Source organism: Paralichthys olivaceus, chromosome 24, assembly GCF_024713975.1.
Source record: "Paralichthys olivaceus isolate ysfri-2021 chromosome 24, ASM2471397v2, whole genome shotgun sequence".
Lineage (NCBI taxonomy): Eukaryota > Metazoa > Chordata > Actinopteri > Pleuronectiformes > Paralichthyidae > Paralichthys > Paralichthys olivaceus.
Window position 1 is genome coordinate 2,665,810 of NC_091116.1, and position 20,139 is coordinate 2,685,948.

Sequence of the window (20,139 nt, forward strand, 5' to 3'; positions counted from 1 at the left end):
CCAAGAAGCAGAGGATCACAGGCCTTAATGACTACAGACCTGTCGCCCTGACCTCTGTAGTAATGAAGACCTTTGAGCGCCTCGTGCTGACCCACCTCAAGACAATAACCAACCACCTCCTCGACCCACTGCAGTTTGCCTACAGAGCCAACAGGTCCGTAGACGACGCAGTCAACATGGGACTCCACTTCATCCTCCAGCACCTCGACTCCCCCAGCACCTACGCCAGGATCCTGTTTGTGGACTTCAGCTCCACATTCAACACCATCGCCCCAGCTCTTCTCCGTGACAAGCTGACACAGCTGAGCGTGCCTGAGCCCACCTGTAGGTGGATCTCTAACTTCCTGACTGACAGGAAGCAGCGCGTGAGGCTGGGCAAGCTTGTCTCTGAGTCCCGGACCATCAGCACTGGAGCCCCACAAGGTTGTGTGCTCTCCCCTCTACTGTTCTCCCTCTACACCAACAACTGCACCTCCAGCCATCCCTCTGTCAAACTCCTGAAGTTTGCAGACGACACGACCCTCATCGGATTAATCACCAATGGGGACGAAGCCGCCTACAGAGAGGAAGTTAACAGCCTGGCTTCCTGGTGCAGCCAGAACCACCTGGAGCTGAACGCTTTGAAAACTGTAGAGATGGTGGCAGACTTCAGGAGGAGCCCAGCCCAAACTGCCCCCCTCAGCCTGTGCAACTCCCCAGTTAAAACAGTGGAGTACTTCAGATTCCTGGGGACCATCATTGCACAGGACTTGAGGTGGGCGGAGAACATCACCTCCATCACCAAGAAGGCCCAGCAGAGGATGTTCTTCCTGCGGCAACTGAGGAAATTCAACATGCCCCAGAAAGTGATGGTTGAATTCTACACAGCCATCATTGAGTCCATCCTCACCTCATCAATCACCGTCTGGTTCGCTGCCTCCACTGCCAAGGACAAGGGCAGACTGCAGCGGATCATAAGGTCAGCTGAGAAGGTCATCGGCTGTGACCTGCCGGCCCTCCTAGACCTGTTCCACTCCAGGACCAGTAGGAGAGTAGGCAAGATCATTGCTGATCCTTCACATCCCGGTCACCACCTGTTCCAGAGACTTCCCTCCGGAAAAAGGTTCCGGGCCATCAGGACTAAAACCTCTCGCCATCTGAACAGTTTTTTCCCCGTGGCAGTGGGGCTCACAAACAAGCCCCCTGCATCACACTGACTCTGCACCGCACTGACTCTACCCCACCACACCCCACCCCCTGCACATAATTTATAATTTATTACTTATATACTACTGGCACTATCACCAATCTCTGCACCTTCGCACAGCACGTGCCCATAACCCTGTTAATCTGTTAATGTATATATGTATATTCTTTATTTTATTTTATTTTATTTTATTTTATTCAATTTCTTACATATTGTTGTTTTTATATTGTTGTTTTATGTACATAAGTAGTGCACAACGACACCAAGGCAATTTCCTGTATGTGCAAACATACTTGGCAAATAAAAGAATTCTGATTCTGATTCTGATTCTGACTTCGCTGAGCGGGCTTTGCTTGCTCTCAGTGATGGGGGTACTAGTCAGCCAGCTGATGTAGATGAGCAAAGTGCTCTCGCTGGGGCATGTGGTCTGACTAGTGTTTGGAGGTAGACAGGTGCAGTTCCATTGACGGCCTTGAAGGCCAGCACCATCATCTTGAATCGGATGCTGGCCCCAACAGGAAGCCAGTGGAGGTCACGGAGGAGGGGGGTCACATGGGACAATTTGGGAAGATCGTAAACGAGGCGCGCTGCAGCGTTCTGGATACGCTGCAACGGTTTAGCTGCAGAGGCTGGGAGTCCAGCCAAGAGGGAGTTGCAGTAGTCCAGGCGGGAGATGACCAGCGCTTGGACCAGGAGTTGCGTTGCGTCTTTTGTGAAGAAAGACCGGATCCTGCGGATATTGTAGAGGGCAGACCTGCAGGATCGGGCCACAGCAGTGATGTTGGGGGGCGCAGGACAGTCCATCGTCTAGGATTACGCCCAGGTTCCTTGCCGTCGACGAAGATGGTACCGTGACATCCTCGACAGTGACTTACAGGTCCATATGAGGGCAGTATTTCCCCGCGATGAAGAGCAGTTCAGTTTTCTAAGGTTGAGTTTGAGGTGATGCGTAGCTGTCCAAGCGGAGATGTCTGCCAGACATTCCAAGATGCACGTCACAACGTGGGTGCTGGAGGAGGATGTGGGAAGAGAGAGGAACAGTTGGGTGTCGTCAGCATAACAGTGGTAAGAGAATCCATGCGATGTGATTGCAGAGCCTAGCGATCTAGTGTATAGTGAAAACAGAAGTGGTCCTAATACTGAGCTTTGAGGGACACCAGTTTCCAGAAGGCAGGGATTGGACAAGGAGCCATTCCATGTGACCTGAAAGGTGCGATTTGTCAGGTATGATGTGAACCAGGTCAGAGCAGAGTCAGCAATGCCAAGTTCAGCCAGAGTGGAGAGGAGGATTTGGTAGTTGACTGAGTCAAACACAAAGGATAAGTCAAGGAGAATGAGGACTGACGAGTCGGACGAGGCTCTGGCGGCACCGAGAAACTCAGTCACTGTGAGGCGGGCCGTCTTAGTGGAGTGACCAGTCCTGAAGCCTGACTGATTAGGGTAAAGGAAGTCATTTTCTGAAAGATAGGAGGACAGTTGGTCTTAGACTGCACGTTCCAGTGTTTTAGAGAGGAATGAAAGAAGAGATACAGGTCTGTAGTTTCAGATGTCAGCTGAGTCTAGGGTGGGTTTCTTTAGGAGTGGCTTTACCATGGCTGTCTTGAAAGGAGCTGGAATAATGCCTGAAGTGAGGGAGGAGTTAATCGGAGTGGTGAGGAATGGCAGGATGTCATGAGAGATGTCTTGGATAAGGGAGGAGGGAATCAGGTCAAGGGAACAGGTGGTGGCACGGTTAGACGTCACTAGCGTGAGAACATCTTCAGAGGAGAGAGGGCTGAAGCAGGTAAGGCCATCAGAGGTGAGGTTTGGGGGAGGTGCTTTCTGGATGGGCATAGGAGTAAATGAGGAGCTGATGTCTTTTACTTTCTTGGTAAAGTAAGTTGGAAAGTCATCAGCAGTGAGGGAGGAAGGAGGGGGAGGAGTAGGAGGGGTGAGGAGAGAAGAGAATAAGGAGAATAGTTTCCTGGGGTTGGAGGCAGAGGAGTTGATCTTTGACAGGTAGAAGGCAGATTTAGCTGCTGATACTGTTGAGGTGAAGTCAGAGAGGATGTGGTGCTAATGGGCAAGGTCATCAGGATGATGTGATTTTCTCCATTTTCTCTCTGCTGCTCGTAGCACCGATCTATTGGTTCGCAGAGATTCAGACAGCCAGGGAAGGGGCGGGGGGGGCTGATCGTGCCGGTAGGTAGGTGAGAGGATATAGAGCATCTAAAGAGGACAAGAGGGAGGATAGCAGAGTGGAGGAGGCTTCCTCAGTAGACATTAGTGAAAATTTGTCTGTAGATGGTAGTGAGGAAAGAACAGTAGAGGAGAGAGCAGAGGGAGAGAGGGATTTCAGATTGCAGCGGGTGGTGACCGTGTGAGGCCTGGGGGCGAGGGAGGTGGTGAATTTTAAGGGGAGAGAGAAAGTGACACCGTGTTGGTCAGACACAGTGAGTGGTGCCGAGGTACTACAGGATCTTGTGAAGACAAGATCGAGTTGGTTCCCAGCCCGGTGGGTCGGTGGAGAGGGGAAGAGGGTGAGGTCAAATGTGGAGAAGAAGTCAATGAATTCAGAGGAGCGCAGGACAACGAGCGGTGTGCCATCGTCAGGGGAGCAGCTCAGGAGGGCATCCATCTCATCAAAGAAGTCACGGAAAGGACCAGGAGGGCGATAGATCACCACAATGTTGAGTTTGAAAGGAAGTGTGAAAGAGACAGCCTGGAATTCAAAAGCAGATCTGGGAAGGTGGTCCAGGGGAAGGACCTGGCAGGACCACATGGGGGAGAGGAGGAGACCAGTTCCTCCTTCTCGACCTGTTTGTCTCGGGGAGTGTGAAAAGGAGTAGGCAGATTAGAGTGCAGCTGGAGTGGCAGTGTTTTCTGGAGTGATCCAGGTCTCGGTAAGGGCCAGGAAGTGAAGAGTCTGCAGGGAAGCATAGTAACATAATTGACAGATATGTATGTCACGTTGTCTTAGGGAAAGTCTTTGCATTTTATATAGAATAACATTGATATCTGTGCTTTTCTGTTCCTACTGCATATACAGTATAAAGTAGAGTGAGCTTAACTTAGCAACACCGCGAAAAAACTTTACTGTAAGGTTATAAAGTTAATGTTATTTCCGTGGGACATGAATTCAATTCAATTCAATTCAATTTTATTTATATAGCGCCAATTCATAATTTACATTATCTCAAGGCACTTTACATTTAAAGGTCAAGGCCTTAAAACAATATTAACGTAGAGAAACCCAACAGTTCCCACAATGAGCAAGCACAGGCGGAAAAACTCCCTCAGTAACAGGGAGATACCTCTGGCAGAACCAGGCTCAATGTGGGCGGTCATCTGCCTCGACCGGTTGGGGTGAGGAAAGAAAAGGAAGGGGGAGGAAAGGAGAGATGGGTGGAAAGCGGGGGAGCCAAGAGAGAAATGAGGTGGAAAGAGAGAGAGACCGGGAACAATTGGGCACCATCAGTATCAAGGCTGACTATAACAATAACAATGTAGTGATCTACAACAGGATTATATATATTAATGAATTACTGAGTTATTGTAATTAATGATAACAATGGTGATGGTATTCGTTTTTGTCCTGCAGCCAAAGTTATCCGAAACGAGAGAGAGAGAAGAGCCAGAGGGACTATGGGAGGACAAAGTGACACTTTGACATGATGACATGTTAAAATAAATAAATAAATAAATAAAAAGGTGTGGGGGGGCAGAGAGACAGAGAGACAGAGGGAAGTGATGAAGTGCTCAGTGCATGATGGGAGTTCCCCCAGCTGTCTGCTGTGGTGCTGTCTAATAATGTTGCCTAAGGGGAGCATATATAAGATGAAGAGTATTGGTCCAAGGACAGAACCTTGTGATGATGATTAGCTTGCATGTGCATTAGGGCTGGGCAATATATCGATATAAAATATATATCGATATATTTTTAAATGCGATATGGAATTAGACCATATCGATATAGTTCAAATTTGCGCTGTGATCCTTGCTCCAGGCAAGCTGCTCACCCGGAGCTCTCTGCACTGCTCCCCGCGCCCCCGCCCCTCCTGTTTCATGCACACAGAGGGGAGGGGCCGGAACAGACACTCCGGCACTCTTAAAAAAACATGGAGGAAGCAACAATGTCTGCGGAGCATGCGAAGGGGGACTTGGTTTGTAAAAGAAAATGCAGTGGCTCAGTAATATGGAGATGGCTCGGATTCAAGGTATCAGATGAGCAACAAAATCACATCATATGTAGGGAGTGCCATAAACAAGTTATAGCCAGGGGTGGAAGCACTACAAATCTTTTTCACCACCTAAAACAGTGGCACAAACTGCAGTACGAAGAGTGTGTGAAACTGCGCGCTGCAGAAGCCCCAGCCGCGAGCCGTCCACAACCCGAAAAAGCTCCATCCCCGAAACAAAGCTCACTGCGAGCTTCATTTTCCCGCACTGTGCCTTATGAAAAGAAAAGTGACATGTGGTGTACTATAACTAAAGCGGTGTCCTATCACATTGCTAAAGATATGGTCCCTATTGCAACTGTGGAACAAGTCAGATTTAAAAAACAACTGAAAACTATGGACCCGAGATATGAGCTTCCCAGTCGCAACTACTTTGCACAAGAAGCACTGCCACAAATGTACAATGAAGTCAGACTGAGCCTTGCTGACCGGCTCGCTAACGTGACCCATTTTGCTTTGACCAGCGATATGTGGTCGAGCAGGACGGGTGGGCCGTACATGAGCATGACAGTTCACTTCATTCAAGACTGGGAGATAAAAAAAGTGTGTCTCCAGACAAGTTATTTCCCCCAGGATCACACTGGTGAGCATATAGCTGAGGCCCTACAGGACGCAATTGCAAGCTGGAAACTCCAAGAAAAGCATCTGGTTGCTATAACAACCGACAACGGGAGCAACATCGTCAAAGCGGTTGAGCTGAACAAGTGGCTGAGGATGCAGTGCTTCGGTCACAGATTACACCTGGCTATTGGTGAGTGCAGTGTTCTAAGGAGTATTCAGATTTTTTACTTTAAACAAAAACATTAAAATGTTAGTTTTTCCTTATTTTCCTGTGTGTCTGTCTGCAACTTTCACACGTAGGCCTAAACAGTGTGGAGTTTTTAGTGGAGTAGAAATATGAAGTAGCATTAAAAAATAGCATACATTCTAAGAACAACAAGAACGAAACATGAGTAAATGTACATATAGTAAAGTCATCATTTATAAATTCTACAAAAATAATAATAATACATAAAAATCTCTTACAGGATTAAAATTCAGAAAATAAATGAATATAATATTTGTTATTTATGTTTAGGACTGGTGTTGATTAAAAAAATAAACTATGAAACGAGAAAATAATAGCAGCTGGAAGAAAAGGAGACATCTTGCTGAAGTCCAGATTCAGCTGGGTCTGCCAAGTCACAAACTCATAACCGAGTCTGCCACACGCTGGGGATCAAGGCAGCAGATGATAGAGAGAGTCCTGGAGCAGGAAGGAGCACTAGCCAAAGTCCTGTCTAGTGACATAAAGACCAGACACCTTGTCCCTACCTGGCAGGACTTAGAGGTCCTAGAAGCAGTCCAAAAGGTCCTGAAACCTCTCCAGGACTTTACCGATGCTTTGTCAGGTGAGGAGTACATCACTCTATCATATGTGAAACCTGTGCTGCACCTTTTTAACAAAAGTCTCCTGGCATGTGAAGAGGGTGATAGCGAGCTTCGCAAATCGATCAAGACCAGCATTGTTGAGTACCTCAACAGTAAGTATTCTGAACCAGCCACTACTGACCTACTGGAGATGGCTTCATTTGTGGATCCACGGTTCAGGACCACCTACATCCCAAGTGAAAAGGTCGATGCATTGAAGCACAGAGCTGTCTTGGAGGTGGAGACGCTACTGGCTGATCAGAGCAGCTGTCAGCAGCCTTACTTACGTGTGCCTACTGTGCCTGAGCCTGCAGATGGAGAAGCAGCAGCGGCGGCACCAAAAGCTAAGAAGACACTGGCAAGCTTCTTCAAGCAGCGCACAGCAACCACCACTGCACCAACCAAGAGGGGGGCTATTGAAAATGAACTGTCAAGTTACTTGCAGTCAGCAAGTGTGGAGAGTGACACTGATCCCCTCAAGTGGTGGAAGGATCATGAATTTGTCTTTCCAGCTCTGAGCCACCTGGCAAAAAAGTATCTCTTGGTACCAGCTAGCAGTTCACCCTCCGAAAGGGTTTTCAGCTGCAGTGGCAATATTGTGACCTGCCACAGAGCATCTCTGAAGCCAGATGCCGTTAACAGGCTGGTGTTTCTCGCACAAAATCTGTAAACTAAAGAGGACACGCTTGTCTGTATTCTAATGTCTACCTCAAGACAGCACTACTGTTTATGTTGTTTTTAAGTAAAAAAAGATGTTTAAAAACATTTTCCTTAAACTGAGCACTTTATTTTGTTCTTTCTTTATATATAAATGCTGCCCTTACTAGGGCTAATGTTGATATTGTACTTTTCTCATAAAAGATTGGCCTATTTTTTTTTCATAGGCTATTTTTATTTAAGGTATTTTTTTTACAGAGCTTTGATTTAAAAAAAAAAAGGTACTCCTGTTGTTATACAGTATTTATGTTTACATTTTATAGTTATTTGAACAGCTGAGCATTTATTCATTCATTTGATTTTGCAACTGTTCACTGAAATAGCCGGTTTCAATAAAACTACCTGTGACATGTCATATTTGGCTTTGACTTAGACTGAACATTTGCCGTCATTTTGTAATAAAAATATCGGGATATATATCGTATATCGATATTCAGCCTAAATATATCGGGATATGACTTTTGGTCCATATCGCCCAGCCCTAATGTGCATGGAGGAGTCATTGTTAACGTGAACAAATTGGAATCTATCTGATAAATATGATTTAAACCAGTGTAGTGCTGTTCCTTTAATTCCTATATGTTGTTCTAATCTCTGTAGCAGAATCTTATGATCTATTGTGTCAAAGACTGCACTAAGGTCCAACAAGACGAGGACAGAGACAAGTCCATCATCTGATGCCATAAGAAGGTCATTGGTGACTTTCAATAGTGCCGTTTCTGTGCTGTGATGGGTTCTAAATCCTGACTGAAATTTGACCAATAAACCGTTACTATCTAAGTAACCACACAGCTGGTTAGCAACGGCTTTTTCTAGGATTGTGGAAATGAAGAGCAGGTTGGATATGGGTCTATAGTTAGCTAAAACCTCTGGATCAAGCGTAGGCTTTTTAAGCAGAGGTTTAATAACGGCTACCTTAAAAGCCTGTGGTACGTAGCCGGTTAGCAAAGACATATTAATCTGATTTAAAATGGAACGGTCAATTAGGGGGAGGACTTCTTTAAAAAGTCTAGTTGGAACAGAGCCCAGCTGACAAGTAGTTGGTTTAGATGATGAAACTAACGAGGTCAGTTCAGGAAGATCAATAGAGTAAAATTTGTTTAGACATAAATCTGGTGCTATGGTTTCAGGACCAGACAATGTATCAGTGTTATTCACTGGGAGGAGGTGGTGGATTTTATCCCTGATGGTTGTAATTTTATTAGTGAAGAAGCTCATGAAGTCATTGCTTCTCAGATCTAGAGGAATAGATGGGTCAGTAGAGGTGTGACTTTCTGTCAGCCTGGCTACATTGCTGAAGAGGAACCTGGGGTTGTTCCTATTTTCATCTATTAATAATGAATAATAAGAGATTCGGGCATTTCTAAGTGCTTTTTTGTAATTTATAAGGCTATTCTTCCAGGCTAGGTGGAAGTCTTGGTGATTGGTGGAACGCCACTTCCTTTCTAGCTTCCGCGATGTCTGTTTTAGAACACGCATTTGGGAATTATACCATGGAGCTAATCTCCTCTGACTTACTTTCTTCTTTTTTAATGGGGCGACAGCTTCAAGTGCTGTTTTTAGTGAGGCTGCAGTACTATTTACAAAGTTATCAACTAGTGTGGGAGTAAGGTCTTGATAATCTTCTTGTATAGTACTGACACATGGCTGAGAGGGAAGGGAAGAGGGGAGCAGTTCTTTAAATTTGTGAACAGTTTTGTCGGATAGACATCGACTATAATAGAATTTCCCTCCAGAATTGACGTAATTAACAATTCTGAATTCAAATGTAAGTAAAAAATGGTCAGACAGAAGAGGGTTCTGTTGGAATAGTTATATTTTCTATGTCAATGCCATATGTCAGGGCAAGATCAAGAGTGTGATTCAGGCAGTGGGTCGGTTGATTCACATGTTGAGTGAAACCAATCGAGTCTATTATTGATTTAAATGCTGAACTAAGGCTGTCATTGGCAACATCTACATGAATATTGAAATCACCTGCTATAATGATCTGATCTGTTTTAAGAACTGTTTTAAGATACTTGCATTTATCACTGCAGAAATCTTTTGTGATTTACCTCTAAACCTCTGATCAAATTATTATTATTATTGGGATCAGATGTTTTTTCCCTTCCCATAACCCCTTTTGGTCCAAAGTTCCAAAACTTTCAATACTAATTGTTTTTGTTCTCCTTTGCCTAATAGAACATGGAGATCAGAATTTGATACCTTTCCAGTGAATCAATCTAAGCTACTGAGACAACACAGTGATTGAACACACAAGAAAAGTGTTACTTACAGAGGTGAGGGAAGAGTTCAGAATCTTCCATTGATATGCATATATCAAATCCTCTAGTTACATCTACGCCTTGTGATGTTAAAATTAGCATATTACTCAATGAACACATCAAATCTCTACCAATAAAATCTATCAGCCAGCGTGGTGACAACAAAAATTAATGTTTAAAATTTCCTTAACCTCATTTTAACAAAACAATGGTACAGTGTATCTCTCTATATACTGTCCCCAGCTCCAACGCTACTCAATCACACTATGTGTATTGGTTCTCAGGACAATCCCTGATCTAATGTCCAATTTTGCCACATTTGAAACAAGCGTCAGTTCTTCCACGTCCCCTTCCTCTCCGTCCATGACCTTTCTTGTGCCCGCAGACTTGGTTTTGATATGCTGCCAGCTGTCCTTTTTCTTTGTCTTGCTGTTCAAGAGTTTTCCTGCATGATCAGCATGACCCCATGCTGGATTCACCATTCACCACTCCTGTGCAGAGACAGATCTTGCCACTTTCGAATACTGAGTCCCCATCTCAGTCATCAGCAGTCTCTGCTGTTCAGTGCTGGTTCCAGTTGCACTGCATACCGCTCCCCCACTTAACACTTGTGGGAGAGATGAAATGGTAGGTTCTTTCATATTGGTGAATGTCCATGGTCTGGAGATCAGCTGAGTGTTTCCATCTCCTGCAGCCACCTCCACCATCGGTGCTTGCAGGGTTGCATTCAAATCATAAATTGCCTCCTTCCCAGTTCGCCGTGGAGTATGTGAGTGGTGCATGATGGAGGCCTATCCACCTCCTCTGCTGCAACAAGGTCGAGGTCTGGATGGAGGTTAGGGACAGCTGGAGCTGCCGCCTGCGCCCTCTGCACCGGTAGCAGCTGAGTGTCCTGCTGGTCATCACACTGCACCGCTGCTGGCTGTAGTTGTCCTCTCGGTGGAGCTGAGTCCAGATCAGGGTCTAGTCGGACACACTGAGACTTGGAGATTAGTTCAATCCCTACCTTCAATCCCTATTATTATATCTTGTATATATCCATACTCCTTAACTCTGTGACCTCCTCTCAGATCACCAACCTGCTTATTCTAATACCATACTCATTAGTTCCCAATTAACTATGTGACCTTCTCTAAGATCACCAACAGGCTTATTCTATATTAACTCTGTGGTCTACAAGACCACCCGTGATCTCCAAGAACACCCGAAGCTTCCTTGATTCTACATTGGTTCCAAACCTTGCCATGCAGACACGTCTGTCACTCACCCTGTGAGAGAACCGTTTCCCTTCTGAATTTGTCTTCCCAGAAAGACAGTGTCTTTGTGCTAATTGGTCCGCTGGATCACAGCAGTGAGAGCACTCTTTGGTTCTCAGGCATCAGGCCCTCACGTCTCTACCTTCTTTTGTCAAGGAGGTTGAGGTCAGAGTCCCAGACTCCCTGCGCAGTTTTACCTTTCAGCCCTGAGATCCAGAGTGTCTTCTCACAAGAGTGATCCTGCCGACAACACCAAAATTGTGGTGGCAATTTCTGTGAAACAAGCACAAAGTCAAACACTTCTTTCTGAAAGTTTAATTCAGCATCTGCAGATGGACTCATCAGTACACATCACCTGAATGGCATGCACAAATGAGAAAAGAACATAGGAGAATCAGTGTTCCTATAACTCGCAGCCCCCTCCCACTAAGCATGCAAAGGTATTTATTACCCTCCTGTAGTTTCTCTCAGTGGAGGAGATATCCTGTCCATTTGTTTACATGTTCTGTGGATGACCCCCCTGTGAGACCCCAGGTGTGAGATCCCAATCAGAGATACCAAGAGATACCATAAAGTTGTGGTTTCTCGAGGCCATAAAACTCAAGTCTCTTAAGCCACCATCATAAACCTTAAGGTTACCCTTTTAGATTAACAATTTGGTCAACTCTTTGGTCAGTCATTCACATACATGTCTGCTCATGCAATTAAACATACACAAATGTAAAAATTTCCATTACAGGAGCAATGTAAGGCATGCTTCAGCATAAGGTCATATATCGTCTGGGGCTCAGTGCATCGCACTGTGATCATGTTGGTGGCAGACCCAGGTGGCAACACTACCAGGCTGTGGGGTTCCTGTCAGGGTGACATGAAACAAACAAACGATTTGTGGAAAAGGAGTATATAAACATTTCTTTTTTTTTTTTGAGAAAACAAAAAGTTTAAGAGAGGATGTGCTCAGTACTTACATGTCTGCAGGACAGCTTAAACATCATCCTATGGTCTGCAACGGTCAGCTCTTTTCTTAGGGTCCGACTGCACGCTTTCACCAATGCTACTGTCTTCATGACATTTTCGTAGAAGCTAACTCCTGGCTGAATCTCAGTGTATGTGACACTATATTGGTTGACAATTTCAGTCAATGGTTGTTTATCTGTCAACAATAACTCAAAAGCTCCAGAGCCCAATAGATTAAACGTCGGGTCTGACCATAGCTTCTTCATTGTAGAGAACAGTTTGGCTATATAGCTCCAAACACCAGCGCTGGATAGGTGAGCGCAAATAACTCTCAAATGCTGGGTCTCATTTTCTGTACAGTTCCACCTGCTCATGTACCACCAAGACCCGATGTGGGTTAATTGATGTGAGGCTGTGGCACACGGCACCATCGGACAACCACTGTCATGTACTCCATCATCTTAAAGCTTGTTGAGCAGACAGAGATCTGTTTCTGAGGAGAAACCAAGCACAGAACGATCTTTTCTGCTTTTATGCACTGATGAGGACCTTAAAATGTCCGTACAGATCTGAATCATCCCACTTCATAAATTTAACCAAACACCCCTTGTTTGTCTCACCAAGGTTTCTCATTTTTTTAAACGAAAGGTGGTTGGATAAATTACAAAATATCTGGTTGGATATACAACATGTGATTGGATAAATGAGAAACCTGACCGGAGCAACGACGTCCGGTCGAATAAACGAGAGGTGGTCGGATAAATGAAAAAACATCTGGTTGGATATTGTGGTGGCAATTTCTGTGTCTCTTAAGCCACCATCATAAACCTTAAGGTTACCCTTTTTAGATTAACAATTTGGTCAACCATTGTCCGCTCATGCAATTAAATGTAATTTCCATTACAGGTTAAAACAAATAGGAGAATGTAACAAACTTCAGGAGCTTGAAGTACCATTGTAATCTTTTTTTTTTTTTTATTTTAACTGAATTTTGGAGAAGAAGATTGTCCTCAACTAGATGCATTGGAAAATCCATAGTAGAAAACAGGAGAGCTGACAGAGAGCTTTTTCTTGCAGCATTCAATTCCATTGCCATCTTCTCCTGAGCCCCCTGTGCCTCGACAGCAAAGGCAGCTGCCATCTCTTCCAGAGCCTCCTGTGTCTGGACAGCAGCGACAGTGTCAGCTGCCATCTCTTCCAGAGCCTCCTGTGTCTGGACAGCAGCGACAGTGTCAGCTGCCATCTCTTCCAGAGCCTCCTGTGTCTGGACAGGGAGAAGGAACTCTGTCTCCTGAAGCCCCGTAAATCACCTTTCCTTTGCTACATGAACACAATCAGACACATTAGAAGACAGATACAAACGGAGGCTCAGAGGTAGGTGTGTGTGTGTGTGTGTTTGCATTAATGTGTGCGATACTTACAATAATCCAACAGGAGCCAGCCTCACCTCCAGGTGTTTGGTCAGCTTCCCTGATGGCACATTGTTGAACTGGAGACAAGAACAGACACAAAATAAGAGATAAGACAACCTGCATCCTCTGTGTCATCTGTCCCCTTGGTGTCAGATAGTTAAAACCACCACCACACACATTTATACCTAACCCAGCCGTGTATAATCTCTGTCCTGATCTTAATATTGTCCTCCTGAACATGATGAACCAAAGATGAATAATATCTGTAACCTGTAGTTGCTCTGTGGTGTTTCCCAGAACTCTAAAGCACAGCACTATCACTGACACCACTGATTCTTTAATCAACCACAGAAGAAATCAATCATGCACAGTTTTTACAATTTAATGAAAGAAGAATTTCTTCGTGCCAAACGGGAGGTTTCTACCAATGTAAACGTCTCTATACTCAGTCAGGTTCACTACTCTGAGTAATCATGAATTACCCCCTCCTCCATTAATAAGTATCTTTCGTGATACAGGTATTGATAAAGTTCCTCTGAATCGCTCTCTAACCTATAGTTAGTACCTTACCTGTGTCTGGATGTGAGGCCCTGCCTGGCTGAACACGGGGCCTGACTGCAGGACACTTGCTGGTAGTTTATGGCAGCAGCCAGTTCACCATTGGGTTTCAGGAGGATGCTGCTCCAAGCTGAGAGGTGATGCTATGGGGGGGGGGGGGGGGGGGTCCTCATCAGAACCAGTCCAGTTGAACAAGTCATGCCATTCCTGAGCAGGGACATCTTGAGGAAGTGGATGGTTATTTGTGCCCTCTGACAATTTGTTGACCACTGCCCAGACCATGTCCAACAACTCTTTGTCGTCCATCTCCTCCAAAATAAGGTCACTTTCTGCCCTCAGGTCCATACAATTCTGGTGTGTAGCCGTCCATTTCATTGTTGTTCTTCTGTGACATTGATGAGAAACTGGGTTTGAGACACTGCAACAAGCTTACATGCTGATAAATACAAATGAATGATCCAATATTATCATGTATTATGAAATAAAACTAAACAAGTGTAACCCTTCTGAGAGGAAAAGAGAATAGTACTGAAAAATAGTAACTAGGTTCAATAACCAGTGAAATCAGAAGTTCTAAGATCGACTATGGAGCCCAGGATTGATCAAACGATGACGCAGGAGTATACGCTTCCCTACTTATTACAGGATGGGAAGGATGAATAAAAACATCAATCACACAAATTATCACAACTCTTACCCGGGTAAGTATAGAAAATAAAAAATAAAATAAAGTTTTGCAGCTGCGTTTTTTCTAAAGTTCAGTTCACCTGTTTTCAGTCACTGTTCAGTCAACACCGTGAAGGTGGAAAATCAGTCCCACCGCACTGTTGCGTGGATGGTGTGTGTGTGTATGTGAAGTGTAAAAGGATTCAGGTTCCACGGCGTAGTATCTCTAAGTATCCTCTGGGGTCTGGCTCGCCATCAAACTTTGACTGGCTCCAACATCCAGGTAGGTCAAACTCTCAATGGGTCCATCAAAAAACCTGACCTACCATAAGTTGGATCAGAGCATTCATCTTAATTTTCTCAAATCTCAAAAAATGAATTATAGAACATTAATCATGTTAAATCTACATAAACTCTTTATCAATAGAGAATAGGCCTGGGCCGATAATCAATAAATCAATTAATCGCACGATAAATTAAAATGAACTCGATAATTTTTCCGGCCTCGATTTATTGCCATGTGCATGCGCGTTTGTTTTCCTCTTCTCTCGCCTCCAAGCAGGCTGGATGACAAGAGGGTTCACTCTGAGCTCGGTCTCAGCACCTGGGGGCGTTTGTTCCATAGCGGAATGAACAGAGTGAACCCTCTTGTCAGTCATCCAGTCTCTTTGTGTCTGTGGGGGGAGGCAGGGCCGCTAGCATTGGCTCCACACCAAGCAGCAACATCCCGGGCTGAGCGCTGAGGCAAAAAACTGCAGTTCACTGGGTGGCCACTTGAGGCTGGCTCCAAGAGGGAGTCAATGGGAATTGACTCCCATGTTAAAACGCCAGACTTTAGAGCAGAATTAAACCTGTTTACAGCCTGGTTCAAAATACGGTTTTAGACTCAATCAGTAAGTTCTTCCTTCATGACAACTATGTGTTATCTGTTTAGATAATACAGAGGTTTGAAATTGTGAATAATTATCACTTGATTGACACGTGACGTCACCGTTAGCTCGTCACTCTGGCTGTTAGCCTGTGGTCTGCTGGGCTTCACCTGAGCTAACAGGCTAATCACCGTCACCGAACGCGACCGGGTCTGGGGAGGAGTTTTCACTCACATGTGAATATTATCGTTTGTTGTTTGGCTGATTGTCCTGACGGAGAAGTGTCTGTGGTGTGTAAAGTACTGCCTTTTATTTACATGTCAGTAGTGATGAGCAGGTATCATTGTCTCTGTACCTGGCTGGTTAGCTTAGCTCCGCTAACCTCCAGGCAACATACCAGCAGTAATGGCAATGCTAACGGGAGCGGCATGACATGAAGCGGTTCACACAGCGAAGAGAGGAGCGTTAGAGTTTATGGTGATAAATCTTTTAAACTGAAGGCGACTGTGTGTTTAGTGAATGAGCTCCACCAAGTTAGATATTTAACGTTATGTAAAGTTGTTCAGCTCCCCAACCTATTTGGCTTGACTACGTTACTGTGGGTAACTTCAGTAATAATGTTTTATTAGATTATTGGTTCAGAAATAACGTAAGTGCAGCTGCTGCAGTGTGAAACTTGTTGAGCTGGACTTTATTTATGAATGAACAGTTTACCTACCAGGTATAGACCTGTTTTCATAACTTACTAACAATTAAAGCAAATGATTGCACATGATGCATTACATTATAAATGCAATACTTTTAATGTGAAAGAACTCCATACTGCACATTCATTGTAGAACACTGTTTAATCCCAAACCATATTCAAATACATAGTTGAATATCCACAGAATATAAGGACATAGACTTTGTTTGAAAGTAACACTTATCTCGGCAATAATGCCATACTTTAAGTTTCCTGTCATTTTATTAGGGACGGACGAACCTGAGGGACACAGCTGTGCTGACCGTGTTCTGTCTCTTATGACAAAAAAGAAAAGACTTTTTATCTAAAGTTTAGCAAATCAGAAATTAAAAGATGAACATTGTTGTGATAACAGTGTTCATTTTACCAACCATAATGGATATAGAAATTGACTCAATATTATTAACATGTTGACCAGCCTGAAGCTGCCGATCTCCACCTTGTTGCTGCTGCCACAGTGGATTCAGAGGACACTTGAGGTGTTGCAGTGCTTCATGTAATGAAATGAAAAAAGTCACGTTAAAGGATGTTTTATGCTGAAATCATTGTCATATCTGTAGATATTAAGGAACAGAGGAGAAACACGATTATTTACAGATACTGTACAATACAATAGCCTACAATAATTTTTACACATGTAATATGAGCTGTGTTAAGCAGCCAAGACTGGTACTTATAGTTTATTCTGTGTTCAGCAGGTGGAAGCTCCACAGATTTCAGCCAAACTGATGTACTAAAAAAAATAAACATTGTACAAAAAAAATTATTTCTACCACATCTGCTCACCGAATGAGCAAGGTGAGCCCATCAACACGGACGAGCCAGTTCAAAAGTGGTGTCAACAAAAAAAAGCAACACAACAAACTCGCATGCCCACCTAAAGCACAACCACCCGACCCAGTGTTTCCAGCTGGGGAAAAAAAAGTGCACCTCAAGATGCAGAGCCTTCGTCCCGAAAGTCAACACTCACTGAGGCGTTTGGTCGACAAAGTAAATATAAATGGAGCAAAAATGGTAGTTCGCTGCATCGCAAAAGAAATGCTGCCCTTTAGTACAGTTGAAAAGCCAGCATTGAGAGAGATGCTGCAAACGTTTGACAGACAGAACGAATTGCCTGCGAGAAAATACATGTCACAAACGGCCTAAATGTTCAATATTTATTGAAGTGCAATTTTGTTAATCGAGACTTGATAAGCCATTTTATTTATTGTCTTGGTTGTGTGTGGTTTTATATTTGAGTGCTGTTTTTGCTAACAGAGATTGAGAGTCCATTTTATTCTTTGTTTGTTTTATTTATTTAGGATATTTCAACGTTCCTGAAATTACAATTACGATGGTAAAAATCACTGAAAAATAAAAGTTTATTCTATTTGAAAGGGTGTGCATTATTATGATATATTATCATGTTGACAATAATATCGTTTATCGGCAATAATTCGTGGGACAATATATCGTCCAGCAAAATTTGTTATCGTCCCAGGCCTAATAGAGAATAACAATTTTACTCAATTACTGTTGCAACATGCTATCACAATGTTCAGTAATAAAATAAGCAACACTCAAAATATCAGATTATGTTATTGAAATAATCTTCCTCACTCCAAATCAACAGTATCAAAATATCCTGTGCTCTTTACATCGTAATTAGCGCATAAAACAATATCAATCATCTAGAAAGAAAAACATGTAATGTGCACAGCTAATAAAATATGGCTGGATGAGCTTAGAATGCACAAATAAGGTGCTAAACACACACATAATACAGCTCTATGTGCAACAAAGGAGCAAACAAATGTCTCACAATGCACCTTTAAAATGTCGGATCAGGGCTTCAGCATTAATGTGTGGTGTGTCGTAGTGTGTCTCTCTCGCGCCAATCAGCACCGGAGTTAGTGCTCTGATGTTAGCTCCTATGCTAACGGTTAACTCATTGCATTAGCGATTAGCCTAGCACATCAAGACGGCCGCTCACCGATGCGTTTCTCTTCCCGAGAGGTTCCTCCGACTGTGCTCACACAGGTCCTGGTCGTCCCGGGAGATTTCTTCGGCAGCTTTTCCGAGTCTGATCCACTTTTCTTGTTTTATCTTCCTATGGTGAGTGTCTGTTTAATGCGCCTTGCTCTCTCTCTTCCCGGCAACTTCAGAGGAAGTGAACCTGCTCCGATCAGCTCAATGGGCGGGGCTTCTTTTCTGATTGGTTGACAGACCGTCTCCAACCCGTCTCCTTCAAACTAAAACTCTCTATAAATTATTTTATTATGGTTCTATCTCTCCTTTTAGATAAACATCTGTTTTTTATTATTAACCAAAACGTAGTATTAAATGAATTGATTTTTCCACCATGAATTTCACTTTTCTTCATTCAATCAACTAATTTATTGTTTTTAATACAGATTTTTAACCTGGGTTACACAAGAATCTAATACTTTTATTTAGAAGCTGTTTTGTTGTGATATTTTTTCACTGTGATTTTGAGCTAAATGGAGATATGGACACTTCCTATGCTTCTATATACTATATACTATATACTATACATCCACTGTCATGATTACACCTGATTTCTTTGGAACTATGTTCTTTCAGATACAAATAAAAAAATCTATTCTATAGTTATCTTACAGGATCACATAACTGCCTCGTCCATAAGCAACTCATATACTTTACTGGGCCATTATAATAAGTCTCTATACTCAGTCAGGTTCACTACTCTGAGTAATCATGAATTACGACCTCCTCCATTAATAAGTATCTTTCTTGATACAGGTATTGATAAAGTTCCTCTGAATCGCTCTCTAACCTATAGTTAGTACCTAACCTGTGTCTGGTTGTGAGGCCCTGCCTGGCTGAACACGGGGCCTGACTGCAGGACCAGCTCCGTCTCCCATCTAGCCCTAATGTAATCAGTTGAAGCACTCGTACAGTCTCTGAGGTTTTCATATAACACAGATACCACCTTGATTTTTGACCCATTATATACTCGCATTAGTACATCTATCACTCCGTTTAATATTTTTGCGCTCCCTATTTCCCTTATGATATAATCCCTTAGCTGTAGTTATCTAAAAAAATATCCTAATTTTTTAATCCATACATTTCTCTAAGGTCCTGAAAAGACATGTTGTTTCCATTCTTTAGTATTGTACACATGGCAGTGATTCCCTTCCTCTCCCAGTTCCTGTATGTCAGGTCACTCAAGTTTGGCTTGAATCTTTCATCATATGCAATCCAGCTCAACAATCTCACTTTCTTTTCCAATCTATGCCTTTTATTGAAATCAGCCCAGATACTCAGTGTGTGGGAGGTTATTGGATCTATTGAACCTTTTAGTAGTTTTTATCAATGTAATGTTGCCCAAAAGGGATTGCACTGGTTTGCTAGCCACCCTCATCTCAATCTCTTTCCATTTGGAGTTATAATGCTTGTCACACCACTTGACCAAGTTGTGCTGCCTCATAATAATCCTTTAAATTTGGGAGTGCCATACCCCCCCGATTCTTAGCCAGTTGGAGCATGCTATATTTTATTCTTGGTTTTTTACCACTCCAAATGAACCTCGATATCAATTTGTCCCAGGTTTTAAATCTTTCTAACTGTATCTTGACAGTAAGGGATTGGAAGAAATACAACAGCCTCAGGAAAATGTTCATTTTAATAATGTCAATCTTTGAACTGAACTCCAGTGATATGGTCGACCATTTCTCAATATCCTCTTAATTTGTATATGAATCTGATCACAATGAAAACATGGCTGGAATTATCTTCTGAAGATGGCTTATCTGTTTTGTTAGGGTTACCCCAAGATATTTTATGCTTTCTGACTTCCATTTCCATTTATAAGCATTTGTAATTTCTTGGGAAGGGGTATAATTAAAAGCCAGA